Source organism: Syngnathus acus, chromosome 17 (genome assembly GCF_901709675.1).
Source record: "Syngnathus acus chromosome 17, fSynAcu1.2, whole genome shotgun sequence".
Lineage (NCBI taxonomy): Eukaryota > Metazoa > Chordata > Actinopteri > Syngnathiformes > Syngnathidae > Syngnathus > Syngnathus acus.
In genome coordinates this window covers 8512058-8524220 of record NC_051102.1, presented here as the reverse complement: position 1 = coordinate 8524220, position 12163 = coordinate 8512058, and the positions used below count along the sequence as shown (strand labels likewise).

Genomic DNA, 12163 nt, shown 5'->3' with positions numbered 1-12163 from the left:
GGCTTCTCTCTCTGCGGACGCAGGATGAGGGCCAAAACGCTGCATTACCTTTCACCGCCTAACCTCGGCATGCTTCAACAGAGTGTGCTTGATTTACTAGCCAAAGGATGCTGTGAGCTTTCCCGGTGCATGCACACTAATATTCTTCCAGGAGATTTTAATTCAAGTAACTTGCGGATCATTTTTTAAAAGAGTGAAAATACCGTTTTCCCACATATATATATGTATATATATATATATGCAAAGTTGTCTATATAAAAAACGTGTATTATTAATTTTATTTGAAATTTAAGTTGATGTTTAGACTCGTGACATATTACAAAGAACATTTTTACTTGCTATTTACTCTGTGGTCAGAAACATTTGTTTAATTTGTGCATTTGTTTTTATTTTCATCCACTGTGTATAGAGATGGTTATGTATGTGATGTGTTCTTTTGGTCATCCGGTGTGCGCCAACACACATGCAGATATTTTCCCTCCATGTCTGGCGTCTCTCCCATTTTCAAAACGGTGGATATTTTAAAACTCGCCACTTGAGCAAAAAGTCAATTGCTTATCAAATATTTCATGCTTGCCACAGTGTGATAAATGAGTGTTTGCAGTCTAAAGGTGTGAGTGGGTGAGACCTTGAATTCTGTACAGTCTGGCTTCTGACAGCTGGCAGAGGAAAAAATTAGCCTGGCAGAAAGTAAAAAAAAAAAAAAAAAAGGGCAGTCAATAACAGGAACTCAATCAAACTAGGCTGGTTTCCGGTAAGCTGTGCACTCGGAGCCCGCCTGGCCTGACAGAGGCTGGCTCGTTGAAAGAGCGCTTGGCTTCAGGTCAGCCTTCTCACTCGGCTGGCTCAGACGGCCACGCTCATTTGTAGCTCGTCTGGATGAGGTTTCACTTTATATTCGGCCGGGCAGAAGAAATGTGCCCGACGCTCTGCTGCGGCGTGCCAAAGAAAGTATGAGCCTCCAGTCAGGTTAACACCACACAAAGCTTGCTTTTTTATCCCGCGATTAAAAATAGATTGGGTTGAAGTGAATGAAAACCTCAAGCGTTGGTGAAGTTAAACGCAGCATAGTCAAACTGCTTAATTATCGGGATTAAAGCCGAGGCCAATATCAACATGTTTTAAAGGACATCCAAACAAACAAATGAACATGTAAAAACCACTTTTGCTCGGCTGTCAGTTTACACAGGACTGTGAAACTAGCTAGGAAAAATACTCATGTTAGCAATAACATGAATTATGGCTCCATTTTGTTTTGCTTTCAGAGAGAAAAGGAAGCCTGCGACTTAACTCTGTTGTGAAATTTGGTGTGCAAATGTTTTGTCGTTATTGTAAAGGAGGGCCTCGGTTTTCGACTGTCCTGCAGCTGGATGAGGTTTGGAGGATATGAGCGATATGATGAATGAACCCATTTGTTCAATGGATCTCCATTACAAGCTGTAATTTTGTACTTAATTGCGCTTATTGTTTTTGACTGTCGTTCTTAGGAATACTGTAGTGTAACTTCAATACCGCAAAGAATAAATGATAGTTCGTAAGGTGAGGTTGGATAAATAGTACTTCAAACTGAAGCTTTATTTATACAGGTTCATAAATCAGTTCATAATTGGCAACTAATCAGGTCATCAGAGGAAAACTGTACTTTAAGTGAAAAAGTGAAACAAATATATATTTTACATCGACCACTAACTGAGTGAAGTATTGAGTTTTTATTTCTAACACACTAATTTTGATGATCATGCGATGGCTGCCTTTGTCCTTTGTAAGAAATTGGAAGATGACCTGAAATGAACTTTTCTATGATATTCTAATTTATTGGGCTGAAAATGCTTCTACTTATGGTGAAAAATATGAGAGAAAAATTGTGTATTTTAGCGTAGCTTCCCCCAATTCCTTGACACTAAGCTATGCTAGGCTAACCACCAATTTGGAGCCAGTAAAAGCAGACGCATTTCCCAAATTCTATCTTATTTGCAAGTATTTATTAGCAAGAGCCTGTATTGTTCACAATTTACTAGATTGCACAACATTGGCAGGGTGAACCTTCCACGTGCTTGAATTCCACGGCCGCTGTTACCACCCCCACCTTGTTTAGTCTGAGTGTCAGCGGCTATCAGCTCGCCGCCACGTGGAGACACATTAGCGCCGCAAAATTGAACCAGAAGTGGTAAATGTGAGACCTTCGCACCCACGTCTCACCTGTTAGTCAAACAAATAAACACCAAAGTACACGTTTCCTATGCCAAAATGCTTTCAATGTTATCGTTTTAGATGTGGCCCTTTGCGTCGCTGGCATTTTTGCAGGTGTTAGCGTACATTATGCTAATACACTTGAAATACTAACATCAAACTGTGGCTGTCCGTTTAGTTTGGTGGTTATTAGCATTGCGCCAGCTAGCCTGAACGATTCTGTGTGGTCTGCAGTGCATAAAAACGATGGATTGACATTCAGTGGGGGGAAATGAGAGAGTAGCGTCAGCGAAAACCTTTTGATTGACAGCTCGATTTGCAAAAATACATGAAGCAATTTCCTAACTCTGTGAGAGAGTTCCTGCTTTTCCATCTTTTGTAGTAGAACAAATCCAATTATTAAAAAAACGATCATCTCAACAAATATTGAAAATTGTCTGTGCAAGAACATTGTGCGTTTTAAGTAATGTCAGACCCAAGATGGACAAACTGAGGTCACAATTAATTTTTATAAAAGATACACATTATGGTAAATGTTTCAAATTGTTTAAAAAAATGAAAAGTCAAGATCTGACGCCAATATGGTCGTGGCTGCCCTTCTTTGTCATTTTCTATTTACAAGAAGTGTACATGTATATTCAATGTGAAACTATGTATAAACGTTTGGACAGGCTCTTCAGGTAACTGAGTGGAATGACCCGCAGCCACTCATGTTCCCCTTTATAAAGCTCCCAGAGGCATTCCCTTCATGGGGTGTCGTTTTGGCGCCACCCACAGGCCAAAGAATACATGTGCGCTTAGACTACAAAACTCCAATGAGATCTTACACCACCACATTTTTATATCTGCGACATGTCGTGTAATTACATTTCCTCACTGTGGCATTAAAAAGCCAAAGAAAAAGCTCTTTTTTTTTTTTTTTTATTGAATATTTTTGCAGAAAACTTTAATTCCTAATTGTACCTTGAAATCAATACCTATTTGCTTTTCTTCTGTTGATCGAACATGTGTGTACCTAATGAGGTGTCCCGTGAGCATTCAGCCATGCGTGCATCCCGTCACTTTCTCACACTATTCCGTCGACCGTGTTACGGAGCCACGACTTCAAACTAATTGAATAAGCGGCGACCCTGCGGACGGCCTCTCCGAGGGATTCGGATATGATCTGCGCCGAGCGCTCCTCTGAGGGCAAACACAGCCAATTTACAGCCATTTCATGCTCTGCGCTTCAGCACACCAAATGATGGAGGGAGGCCACACACACACATACAAACACACACATACCAGAAAATTTGAGATTAAACACATTTTAAATTACCCTTCCCACTAGCTAGGGGTGGGGCGGGGGAGCTTTTACTGAATTATAAGACGTTTTATGCCAGTTAAAGGGTCACTTGAAAGTGGCTCTGGAGCTTCACCCAGCCTAATTTTCCATATGTCCCCTTTAAACACCAAAATTTTATCAACAGTTTCTGCTGCAAATCGTCTTTATGAGCATTCACATGACTTTTAGGCGGCCGGCGGTGCTTGAGGTTAGAGAGAGGGGAAAAAAAAAAAAAATCAAGTGCGTGTCTTTTATTACATGCCTCAATGATCCAGGAAAGGGAAAGCATATGTCTCGCTGAAATACGATCGAATTCATATTATCTGAGGACGCTATGCCCCGTTTTAACCTCTCACATAAAAGTCCATCCTAATTCCACGTGTGTTTAAAAAATGCCATCTTGTTCTTCTTGTATGAACAATTCGTCAATTCTTTTTAGAGCTGCCAGTTGACTACATGTGTCAATGTGTGTCTCTATTGTGTCACATATTGCCGCCACCCTTGGCGAAATCTTCAACGACTGCTTCTCAATCTACAAAAACACAAAATAAGCGCACTGCTTTTATTGTGGATTTTGAAAACCTGATTTTAGCACTGCTGGAAAATTGCGGCCCCCTCCAGCATTTAAGTTGCCCATCCCCGAGTTAGTTCTACTACGTTATGGCACCCTGCTCATGGTCATAGTGGTAGGCCTACTCCGAGATTTTTTTGGGAGGTGGTCATTGATGCCCCGCCTCTTACATCAGCTGGGATACGCTCCAGCTCACCCGTAAGCCTAATGAGGACAAGCAGTTTCCAAAATGGATGGATGGACTTTCAGTCATACCAGCTGCAATGTAATAAATTTCCCTTTTTACAATTTGAACTTCTGCTCTACATCATGGCTAACTTTCATCTTTTCCCACAAATGAACTAAATCACTCCCTCCCTCCTTCCCTCCCCAGCCCGCGGTGCAACTCTCACCTCATCTGTCTTGATCGCGAGAGAGCCAGCGCGGTCGGAGGCCATCTATGGTAGTTAGCGCTGGCTACCTCAAGTAGCAACAAAGATGTGTAATAAAAAGCGCGCTCAGGTAAATCACTTCTCAGCCTGTCATCGCTCGCCGCCACCGCCGAGATATTATATTGGAAACAGGCGGCGTGCGCAATGTGTGGATACCGCCGCTTTTTTTTTTTTTTTTTTACTTTAGGATCTCCATCCATCCCTTTTCTAGAGTCCTCGTCAGGGTGATGGCTGAGCTGAAGCCTATCCCAGCTGAGTGGCTTTCCCCTTCCAGGGGCGGAGACAGACTGCTGACTCGGCAATTCCATCCCTCTATTCCCCAGTGTCCTGTTTACTCTGCCACTTCAGAGGTCCCACTGGCCCGTGCAGCCCTTGTGGGTGTGGCTTAATGTGAGTGAGGGGCAGAGTGTGCAGTGCCCCATATGTCACTACAAAGGCCCCGCATCCCACCTGTGCTGAATTTAAAGGCAACAAGTGGAGGCACTGCGATTGGCCGGGAATCAAATCTGCTGTGTTCACTCCCACAACGGCGCAGGCGCCCATTTGTAAATGCGCCCGTTCACCAAAATACCAAAAGAAATCAATCGCACAGTTAGAGTGCACTAGACACTACACTTTGCGCTGGGCAAGAAAATGAGTTTTCAAATGTCTTCATCTACTGTTACACGTTCTATACGTTCTGCTCCACAGGAGGTTTTCTTACCATCCTGCTTGGGTTTCCTCTCGAAAGAAATGAAAGTCAGGAGATCTGTTGTTTTTGACAGAAAGCTGGCAGGGGAGCGCCCATTGGACTTCTACTTTCCCAGAGTTTCAAGCGCCCTCTGCTGCAATAACGCAATTCTTGCAAGAGGATCCCCCCCCCCCCCTCTCCCCCCCACGATGACATCTATTTTTTGCCCCGGGTGGTCCTGGCGTTGAACTCTGTGACAGCGAGCCCTCGTAAATGTAAGAAAATAGCGACGGCCCCAATTTGGGGGCGGTTAAAAGACGTTCCGCTCGGGGTCCGTCTGTCAACGAGGCGTCGAAAGGCAAAGCAGCGCACCCGCCTATTGAAGGCCTCTCTCGAAAAAGCTTCTTGCCAGGACATTGTATTCTCTGCGAGAGGCCCGCCACTGTGGAATGATGTAATGAGTAGTGTAGCCAGTGGAGAGTAAATTAGGGCGTTGTATAAGAGGTGCTCTGTGGCTACTTGAGCTGGAGTCGTCGGCCATGTGGGGTTCAACAGAAATTGCTGGAGGAAGTCCAGGGTGCTGAGAAGGGGTGGGGTTCCAGGTGCGTGCGTGCGCTAATTTTCTGCTGACTTTCAAGAAAGCGGTTTCCTGCTTGGGGGCAATCAGCAGTGGTTCTTTGTGGCCTCCATGGTTCTGATGGGTTCTGCCTGTCAGACTTGAGGTTTGCTGAGAGGAAGCCAGTGAGGGGGGAGTTGAAACTATTTTTTTGGGGCGGGCGACATTTTCAACCACTCTGTGCAAAACAATCCAAATGAGCCCAAAAAGTGAGACAAAAGCTCAAACAAAGACTCCAAATGTTTGTGTTGGGGCTTTTCGACAGCCACAGGATACAAGCCGACCATTGTTGTCGTCACGCCAAGTGGCACCTTTTTGGTACAACTTCCTTTTCTCCCACCAGCTTCTGTGCACACAAACAAACAATAATCAATGGCTACATTTCATTTGTTTGCTAAATAAAACAACACAATTTCATTTCCGGAATGTTCTATTTATTTAGATATACAAAAACTAATTTAGATATACAACAACTGTCCAGTATATTGTTGTTGCCATCAGATTTTCAAATACACCCTGCACCTAATCAATATTTCAACCTATACCTGCACTTTATCGAAATAGCCCCTTGAGAATTTTAGCATTGTTGTCATTGAATAATGAAACAAAATAGCGCACGTCAAACTCTCTGTGTGGTCAAGAATTTGGGTCCAAGAATGCGCCGGCCGCTCTACTTTGACTCTTTTCCTGTTTCCTCCGTCTGAAAAGCAAAGTGGGCTCAAACGACGGCAGGCCAGACCGACTGCACGCCGAGCGAGCGGGCAATGTATTCATTTGATGTAGCTTTTATTTGTTTTAGGTTGAGAACAGCCTGCAAATACATTTTTAACATTTTAATGAGACCAAGTGGGATCTGTGGCTCTGCAAAGTGGACCTGGAATTATGTCTCAATAGGGAATTTTGTAGGCTTCCATAGTTAGTAAGTCTTGCTCTGTAATTAGAAGAAAATGGACATTTTTATTATTGAATGCCGTGAAAATATTTAATTTGAAAGGACGTCAAAATAGAGCCTTTGGCGTGTTTGTTAATTTTCTGACAAAATGTCTCCCAATGTCATAGACATTAAAACCTCGGGCGATTGGCAGATGGACAGATGAGAGGGATAGCGAGGATGGAACAACAGACAGGGTCGGATGGAGAGATGGAAGGAAGGATTGGATGGAGGAAGGGAAAGAAGGATGGATGGATGAAGATGGGGAGAGAAAGGGACCAGCATGGAAGGGGCGATAAAAGGACAGAAGGAAGGACGGATGGGCATAAAAAAAAAAACTCCTTTACTTGCCCTCGGTGCGACCTTGCTCTCTGCATCTTGCGTTGCACGGTGGGAAATGCAGAAGATGGCGCCCGGCGGTGGCCTTTGGGCTGCCTCGTGCTCCGTCTTGAGCGGCCTCTCCCCGCTGCAGCAACGGCGCTCATCCATCACGCTGCGCTGCGAGGGAGGACGTACGCTGTGGGTGGGATGGGAGGACATGACGACTAATGCACCGTATGAACATGTCACGAATATATGTGACTTGAATGTTATGCGGGCCAGCTATTTGAGGGAGTGCTGAACATGACTGGCTGGGTAGGAAAACTGCATGTCGAGGACGAGGTCATACAACATGGCCGACGGGGTGCTCGTATTTTGGGGCGGAAGGGCCGAGGAGGAGTTGAGGTGGATGAGCGTTTGGCGAGGTCATCCATCAGGGTTAAGAGGTCATGGTTGAAAGTATGAGAAGTTATGAAGGAGTTCATACGTCATGGGCGAGGAGGCATCGTTGAGGGGTCCAGTTTGTGCATCGTGGATGAAAGGTCAAGGAGTTCATGGTATGGATGAGAGGTCATGGAGGAATTCATACATCTTGGATGAGAAGTCATATAGGAGTTGACACGTCATAGTCAGAGAGGAGTTCTAACATGATGGATGAAAGGTCAAGACGTTCATGTTATGGATGAGAAGTCAAAGAGGGGTTCATGGTCGAGTGTTCGAGGAGGACTTTGCAAGTCACGGCTGAAAAGATGGGATGAGTTCTTACGTCATTCTTACGCCTTGAAGGTCATGTCACGTATGACCTGTTGTGGAGTTCATACATCACGGATGATGTCAAGAAGAATAGCTGAGAGACCGAGTACAAGTTCGTACAGTTTGTCATGGCTGAGGGGTCGGCAGGAGTTCATACGTCACGGAGGCGAGAAGAAGTTTGTACGTCTAGTCGGAGAGCTTTTGAATGATGTGCGCAAACCAATGATGTGATGGAGTTGACACGCTAACCGCAGACACAAGAACAAGAAGTCTTGTTTTAACGACACGACGTAGCACAAAAGGGCCATGCGCACACATGCAGCAGTCATGATGGATGGCGTCTCGCTCAGCTCCAGAGGCCGCTCAGCGGGACTGGCAGACTGAACAGAGACCCCATGCGGGCGTCGGGGTGAGTCAGAGAACGGGTAAATACAACCCGGATGGGAAAAGGCCCGCCGGCGTGGGAGCGCCTGACCAGCGCCGTGGGCCTGACTCAGAGATAACACCCAGCCCCAGCAGATGACCCGACGGCGGGGATTCTTGAGGCGTCAAGGCGGCCATTTTATGGCGTCTGAAAGTGATGAGAGCAAACACTCCACAGTATGTTATATTCTACAGGTGTGCCTAATGTTATGGCCGGAGCGTGCACGTTTGCTTGTTGCCACGACACGGCTTAGCTCACTTTCAATCCGGAACCTCAAATCAGAACCACCTGCCCTTCGGGAAGCTCTCTCTCTGCTTTTTGCCGACCTCTTTGTAGCGCGCCAGCGAACGCGCCTTGTTTGGACTAACGTCAGGGTTGGCTCCATGAAACGTGGACTCTCACCCTTCCCATAGCCTCCGACAAGTCCTCGTGGCCCCGTCTCCTCCCTTCTGCAGCGGGGGCCCTCCATCTTTTTTAATTAGCTGCAGGAAACTCCTGTTACAAAGGACACTTTCTTGGTGGATCTGCAGGGGGAGGCTGTGAGAACTTCTCGTCTCCCAGTGGCCTCTGCGGTGTGTGGGTGGTACAGGCTGAACGCCTTGTACCACCCGCAGGTTGGGGTCAGGGATATGTGTGTCTGTGTTTGCCCAAAGCCAAGATGGTTGACTGACGCACCAACATGTATCCTGCGTGTCTTTTCATATCATTTTATACAGCTGGATCAAGATATCCACGTCAGCACGTTTTCTTCCCCTCTAGAATTTTTTTTTTTTTTTTTTTTTGCTCCGGTGGTCTCTAACTGACAGGAACTCAAGCACTATTTGTTATCTTTAGGCCCAATAAGTCCATCTGGTTTTGGTTTGGCTCTTGGAGATCGCCCCTGGAGATGTGGATGGAGGGGACGGCGGGGCGAGGCGAGGCAGCTTAGGGGCAGTACTTTCTCTCTCTCTCTCTCTCTCTCGCTCTCTCCCCTCCTAAATTGAATTTTCTCACCATTGCGACCCGAGTCTCGGACCGGGGAGTCCGCAAACTTGCAGCTGGCTTCCAACCCTCGGGCTTCCGAAAAGAATATTTGGAAGAAATCAGTATCACCTGTTTTGTTGAACAAAGTTCTTACAAAACAGAAAAACGTGTCGAAAATATATCATGAATTTTTTCTGATCCCTGCTATATCGTGGTTTATCATTTGCGGCCGCTTTTAAGTCAAGTCGACATGGAGGCAGTAAGCGTATCAATAAGAGGCCCAAGTATTAGACACTGTTCCAACAGAGCAAAGACTAAGTTTGTCGGTGATGTTTGTATGTGTTGCTGCCCCATTTGTGTTCATGTAGCAGTCATTTGAAGGTTGGGAATGACCTTAGCAGCTTTGCTATCCAATTAGCATGTCTATGGTGTTTCACATTGTACGTTATCATTAAGCTAGTGGAGTTTTGTCAGACAAAATAATATTATTTTACTTAATTTAAATATTCAATGTTTAATTGTCTTTTGTTAAAAGTTTCTGTTTTGAACTAAAGCTTGAAGCAAGCACACCATGCCTCTTATTTATAGAGCTAGCTGTAAACGAGTTTTGTGTTGTTATAGATGGGCTCCTTATTTTTTTCCCCTTTAACATTTTAGCTCACTCACATAAACATTTTCAGAAATATCCAAGACATTTATTTCTTTTCTTTCTCACTGCAGACTTTGGATCCACGAAGATGTGAAATATGCCTGCGCAATAAGAAGAAACGTGCGGGTTGCTATCGCTGCAGTCTGAGCAGGTAGGACATGCCACACACTGTATATTAAACAGGCTTTATCAATTGCCAGAGATACTTAAATATGTATGCTATAAAAAAAAAAGAGCTGCAAAATCTATCCACATACATCTGTATTCTTTTAACGATGCGTATGATTGTGATTGTTCGTTGTGACTGCGCTGCATCACACTGAACACTATGCACAATATTTCATCCCCACTAATATATATTTCATGTGCAATACATCTTCCACTCCAGTTAAGAAGCAGACATAAAAAGCGTTTCATCGTCGTCCAACGTACATAACAAGACGATTCAAAGAGCCAGCAGTACTTTAATACTACTCCACATTACCTTCAATTTGTATCCCCGGAACATTTTTTTGGGTTGCATGAATTCCTCCTCCTCCCTGGGGTGTATTTAATTCTTTGACAACATACAAACTCCTGCGTGTAATCTGAGCTGCGATCTGTTCAAACATGACGCACATAAACACTTCCCTACAGGCCCCAGATGAAAGCGTGTGACTAACTCCTTGAAACTAATAAGGAGCATCTGAGGGAGCCTGTTTGTGTGTGTGTGTGTGTGTGTGTGTGTGTGTGTGTGTGTGTGTGTGTGTGTGTGTGTGTGTGTGCGTGATACAATTTATTCACCTGAGCAAATAAACGGTGAGTGTGTGGCGTAGTGATGGTTCAGAAAAAAAAGAAGGCTCTGACTGAGATACAGTATACTGGCAGGGAAGGAGGGGGAAAAAAAGTTTTTTTTTTGCAGAGGTCACAGGAAGGGCAAAAAATGCAAGTTTGGTGAGGTGAATGTGACGATTTCAAGCTACATTGCCACAAAGTATACATTCTGTTTGAGACAGCCGTGTCCTGTAAAAAAAAAAGGTCTTATTTTACATCGGCCTCAGCATTAGTCAGGGATTGCTGCAGACTCAATGGCGGAGAACCATGAGAAATGTGTATTTATTTGTACAGAAATAGCAGAAAAGCATGTGAATGTGGCAGACAATGCATGAAAGAAAATGCCATCGGACAAGTTTTCAGCAACCAAAAATGGATGTCTAGAGACATAAAAAAAAATCTTTTAGTGTCACAAGATGCACTGGTCACAACATTAGGTACACCTATTCTTTCTATTCATGTTTTATGAAACTGACCCGCATGCACCTTATCTTCATAAGGTAACCACAAGGGTGGTTGCAAATTTAAAACTATGAAAATATTATAATAAGGTTCAGTAGAAGATTGACCGTCTTTTATGTATTTTCAATAAAAGAATTTTAACAATTCATTATTTTACAATGTAATTTTATTTTAACATTCTGAGGATGTTCGTACATGAAAAAATATATCTTAAAATTATCTATTAATTCTAATATCTAATAATTTTACTGAAACCAGAACAGGAGAAGGCTGGAGAATGAGGTTGCAAAGTGAAAACCAATATTTAAAATAAAAGAAATACTAAATTACTTAAGGCCAGAAGAAAGCCTTTTTTTACTTTGTTTGTTTTTCCACAACAGAACAAGTGGTGCTGAAATTGACCAAAACTATTCAGATCCATTTGTTAGGGCTTTTACATAAATTGCAAGGAAAAAAAGTAAATCTGAAAAACCACCACTCCCGTTTGAGACATGAGTTTAATGCGTGTTTACATTTACACTCTACAAAAACAAATCATGCTGAATTGTGTGAGAGTAATCTATTGAACGTCAACAATCCAAACATTCTGACATTTCAACAAGAAACCCTGCAAGTGTGCGTACTAAGTGTCATCCACTTATGAGGCAACAACAGGTAGATAGTGTGTTCCTTTCACTTACACATTGAGCCTTCACAGAAGGCGGAACCAAGCATCTGATCAAGTGGCGCCGGCGTGGCGTGGCTTTGCAGCTCATGCATACAGTACAATTACAAAAAAAGATACAAAAAAAAAATACTAGTTTTGTGCAGTGATACAGAGTGAAGCAATCAGCTGATAAGACATTTTGTTGATGCATTACAAAATAGAAACAGAGCAGTGGAACCTACATAAGTTTTGATTATACTTGAATAAATATTGTTATAAAGTGCGCACTACATGACAGCAACAACATACAGTAGGCCACATGGATGTTATATTGTTCGGATATGTCGACCAAAAAATACACAGAGAGGATGGGGGGGCAGTGTGACAAAAAATAATAAT

General features: G+C 43.7%; 1 long non-coding RNA gene across 1 annotated transcript in view; it reads left to right on the top strand.

Moving 5' to 3' along the window:
* Window positions 1-12163, top strand: part of LOC119137693 — a 136235-nt gene that overhangs the window by 118417 nt on the left and 5655 nt on the right. The window contains exon 5 of the long non-coding RNA XR_005100986.1: window positions 9915-9994. This is a non-coding gene — a long non-coding RNA (uncharacterized LOC119137693). The remainder of the gene's footprint in view (window positions 1-9914; window positions 9995-12163) is intronic.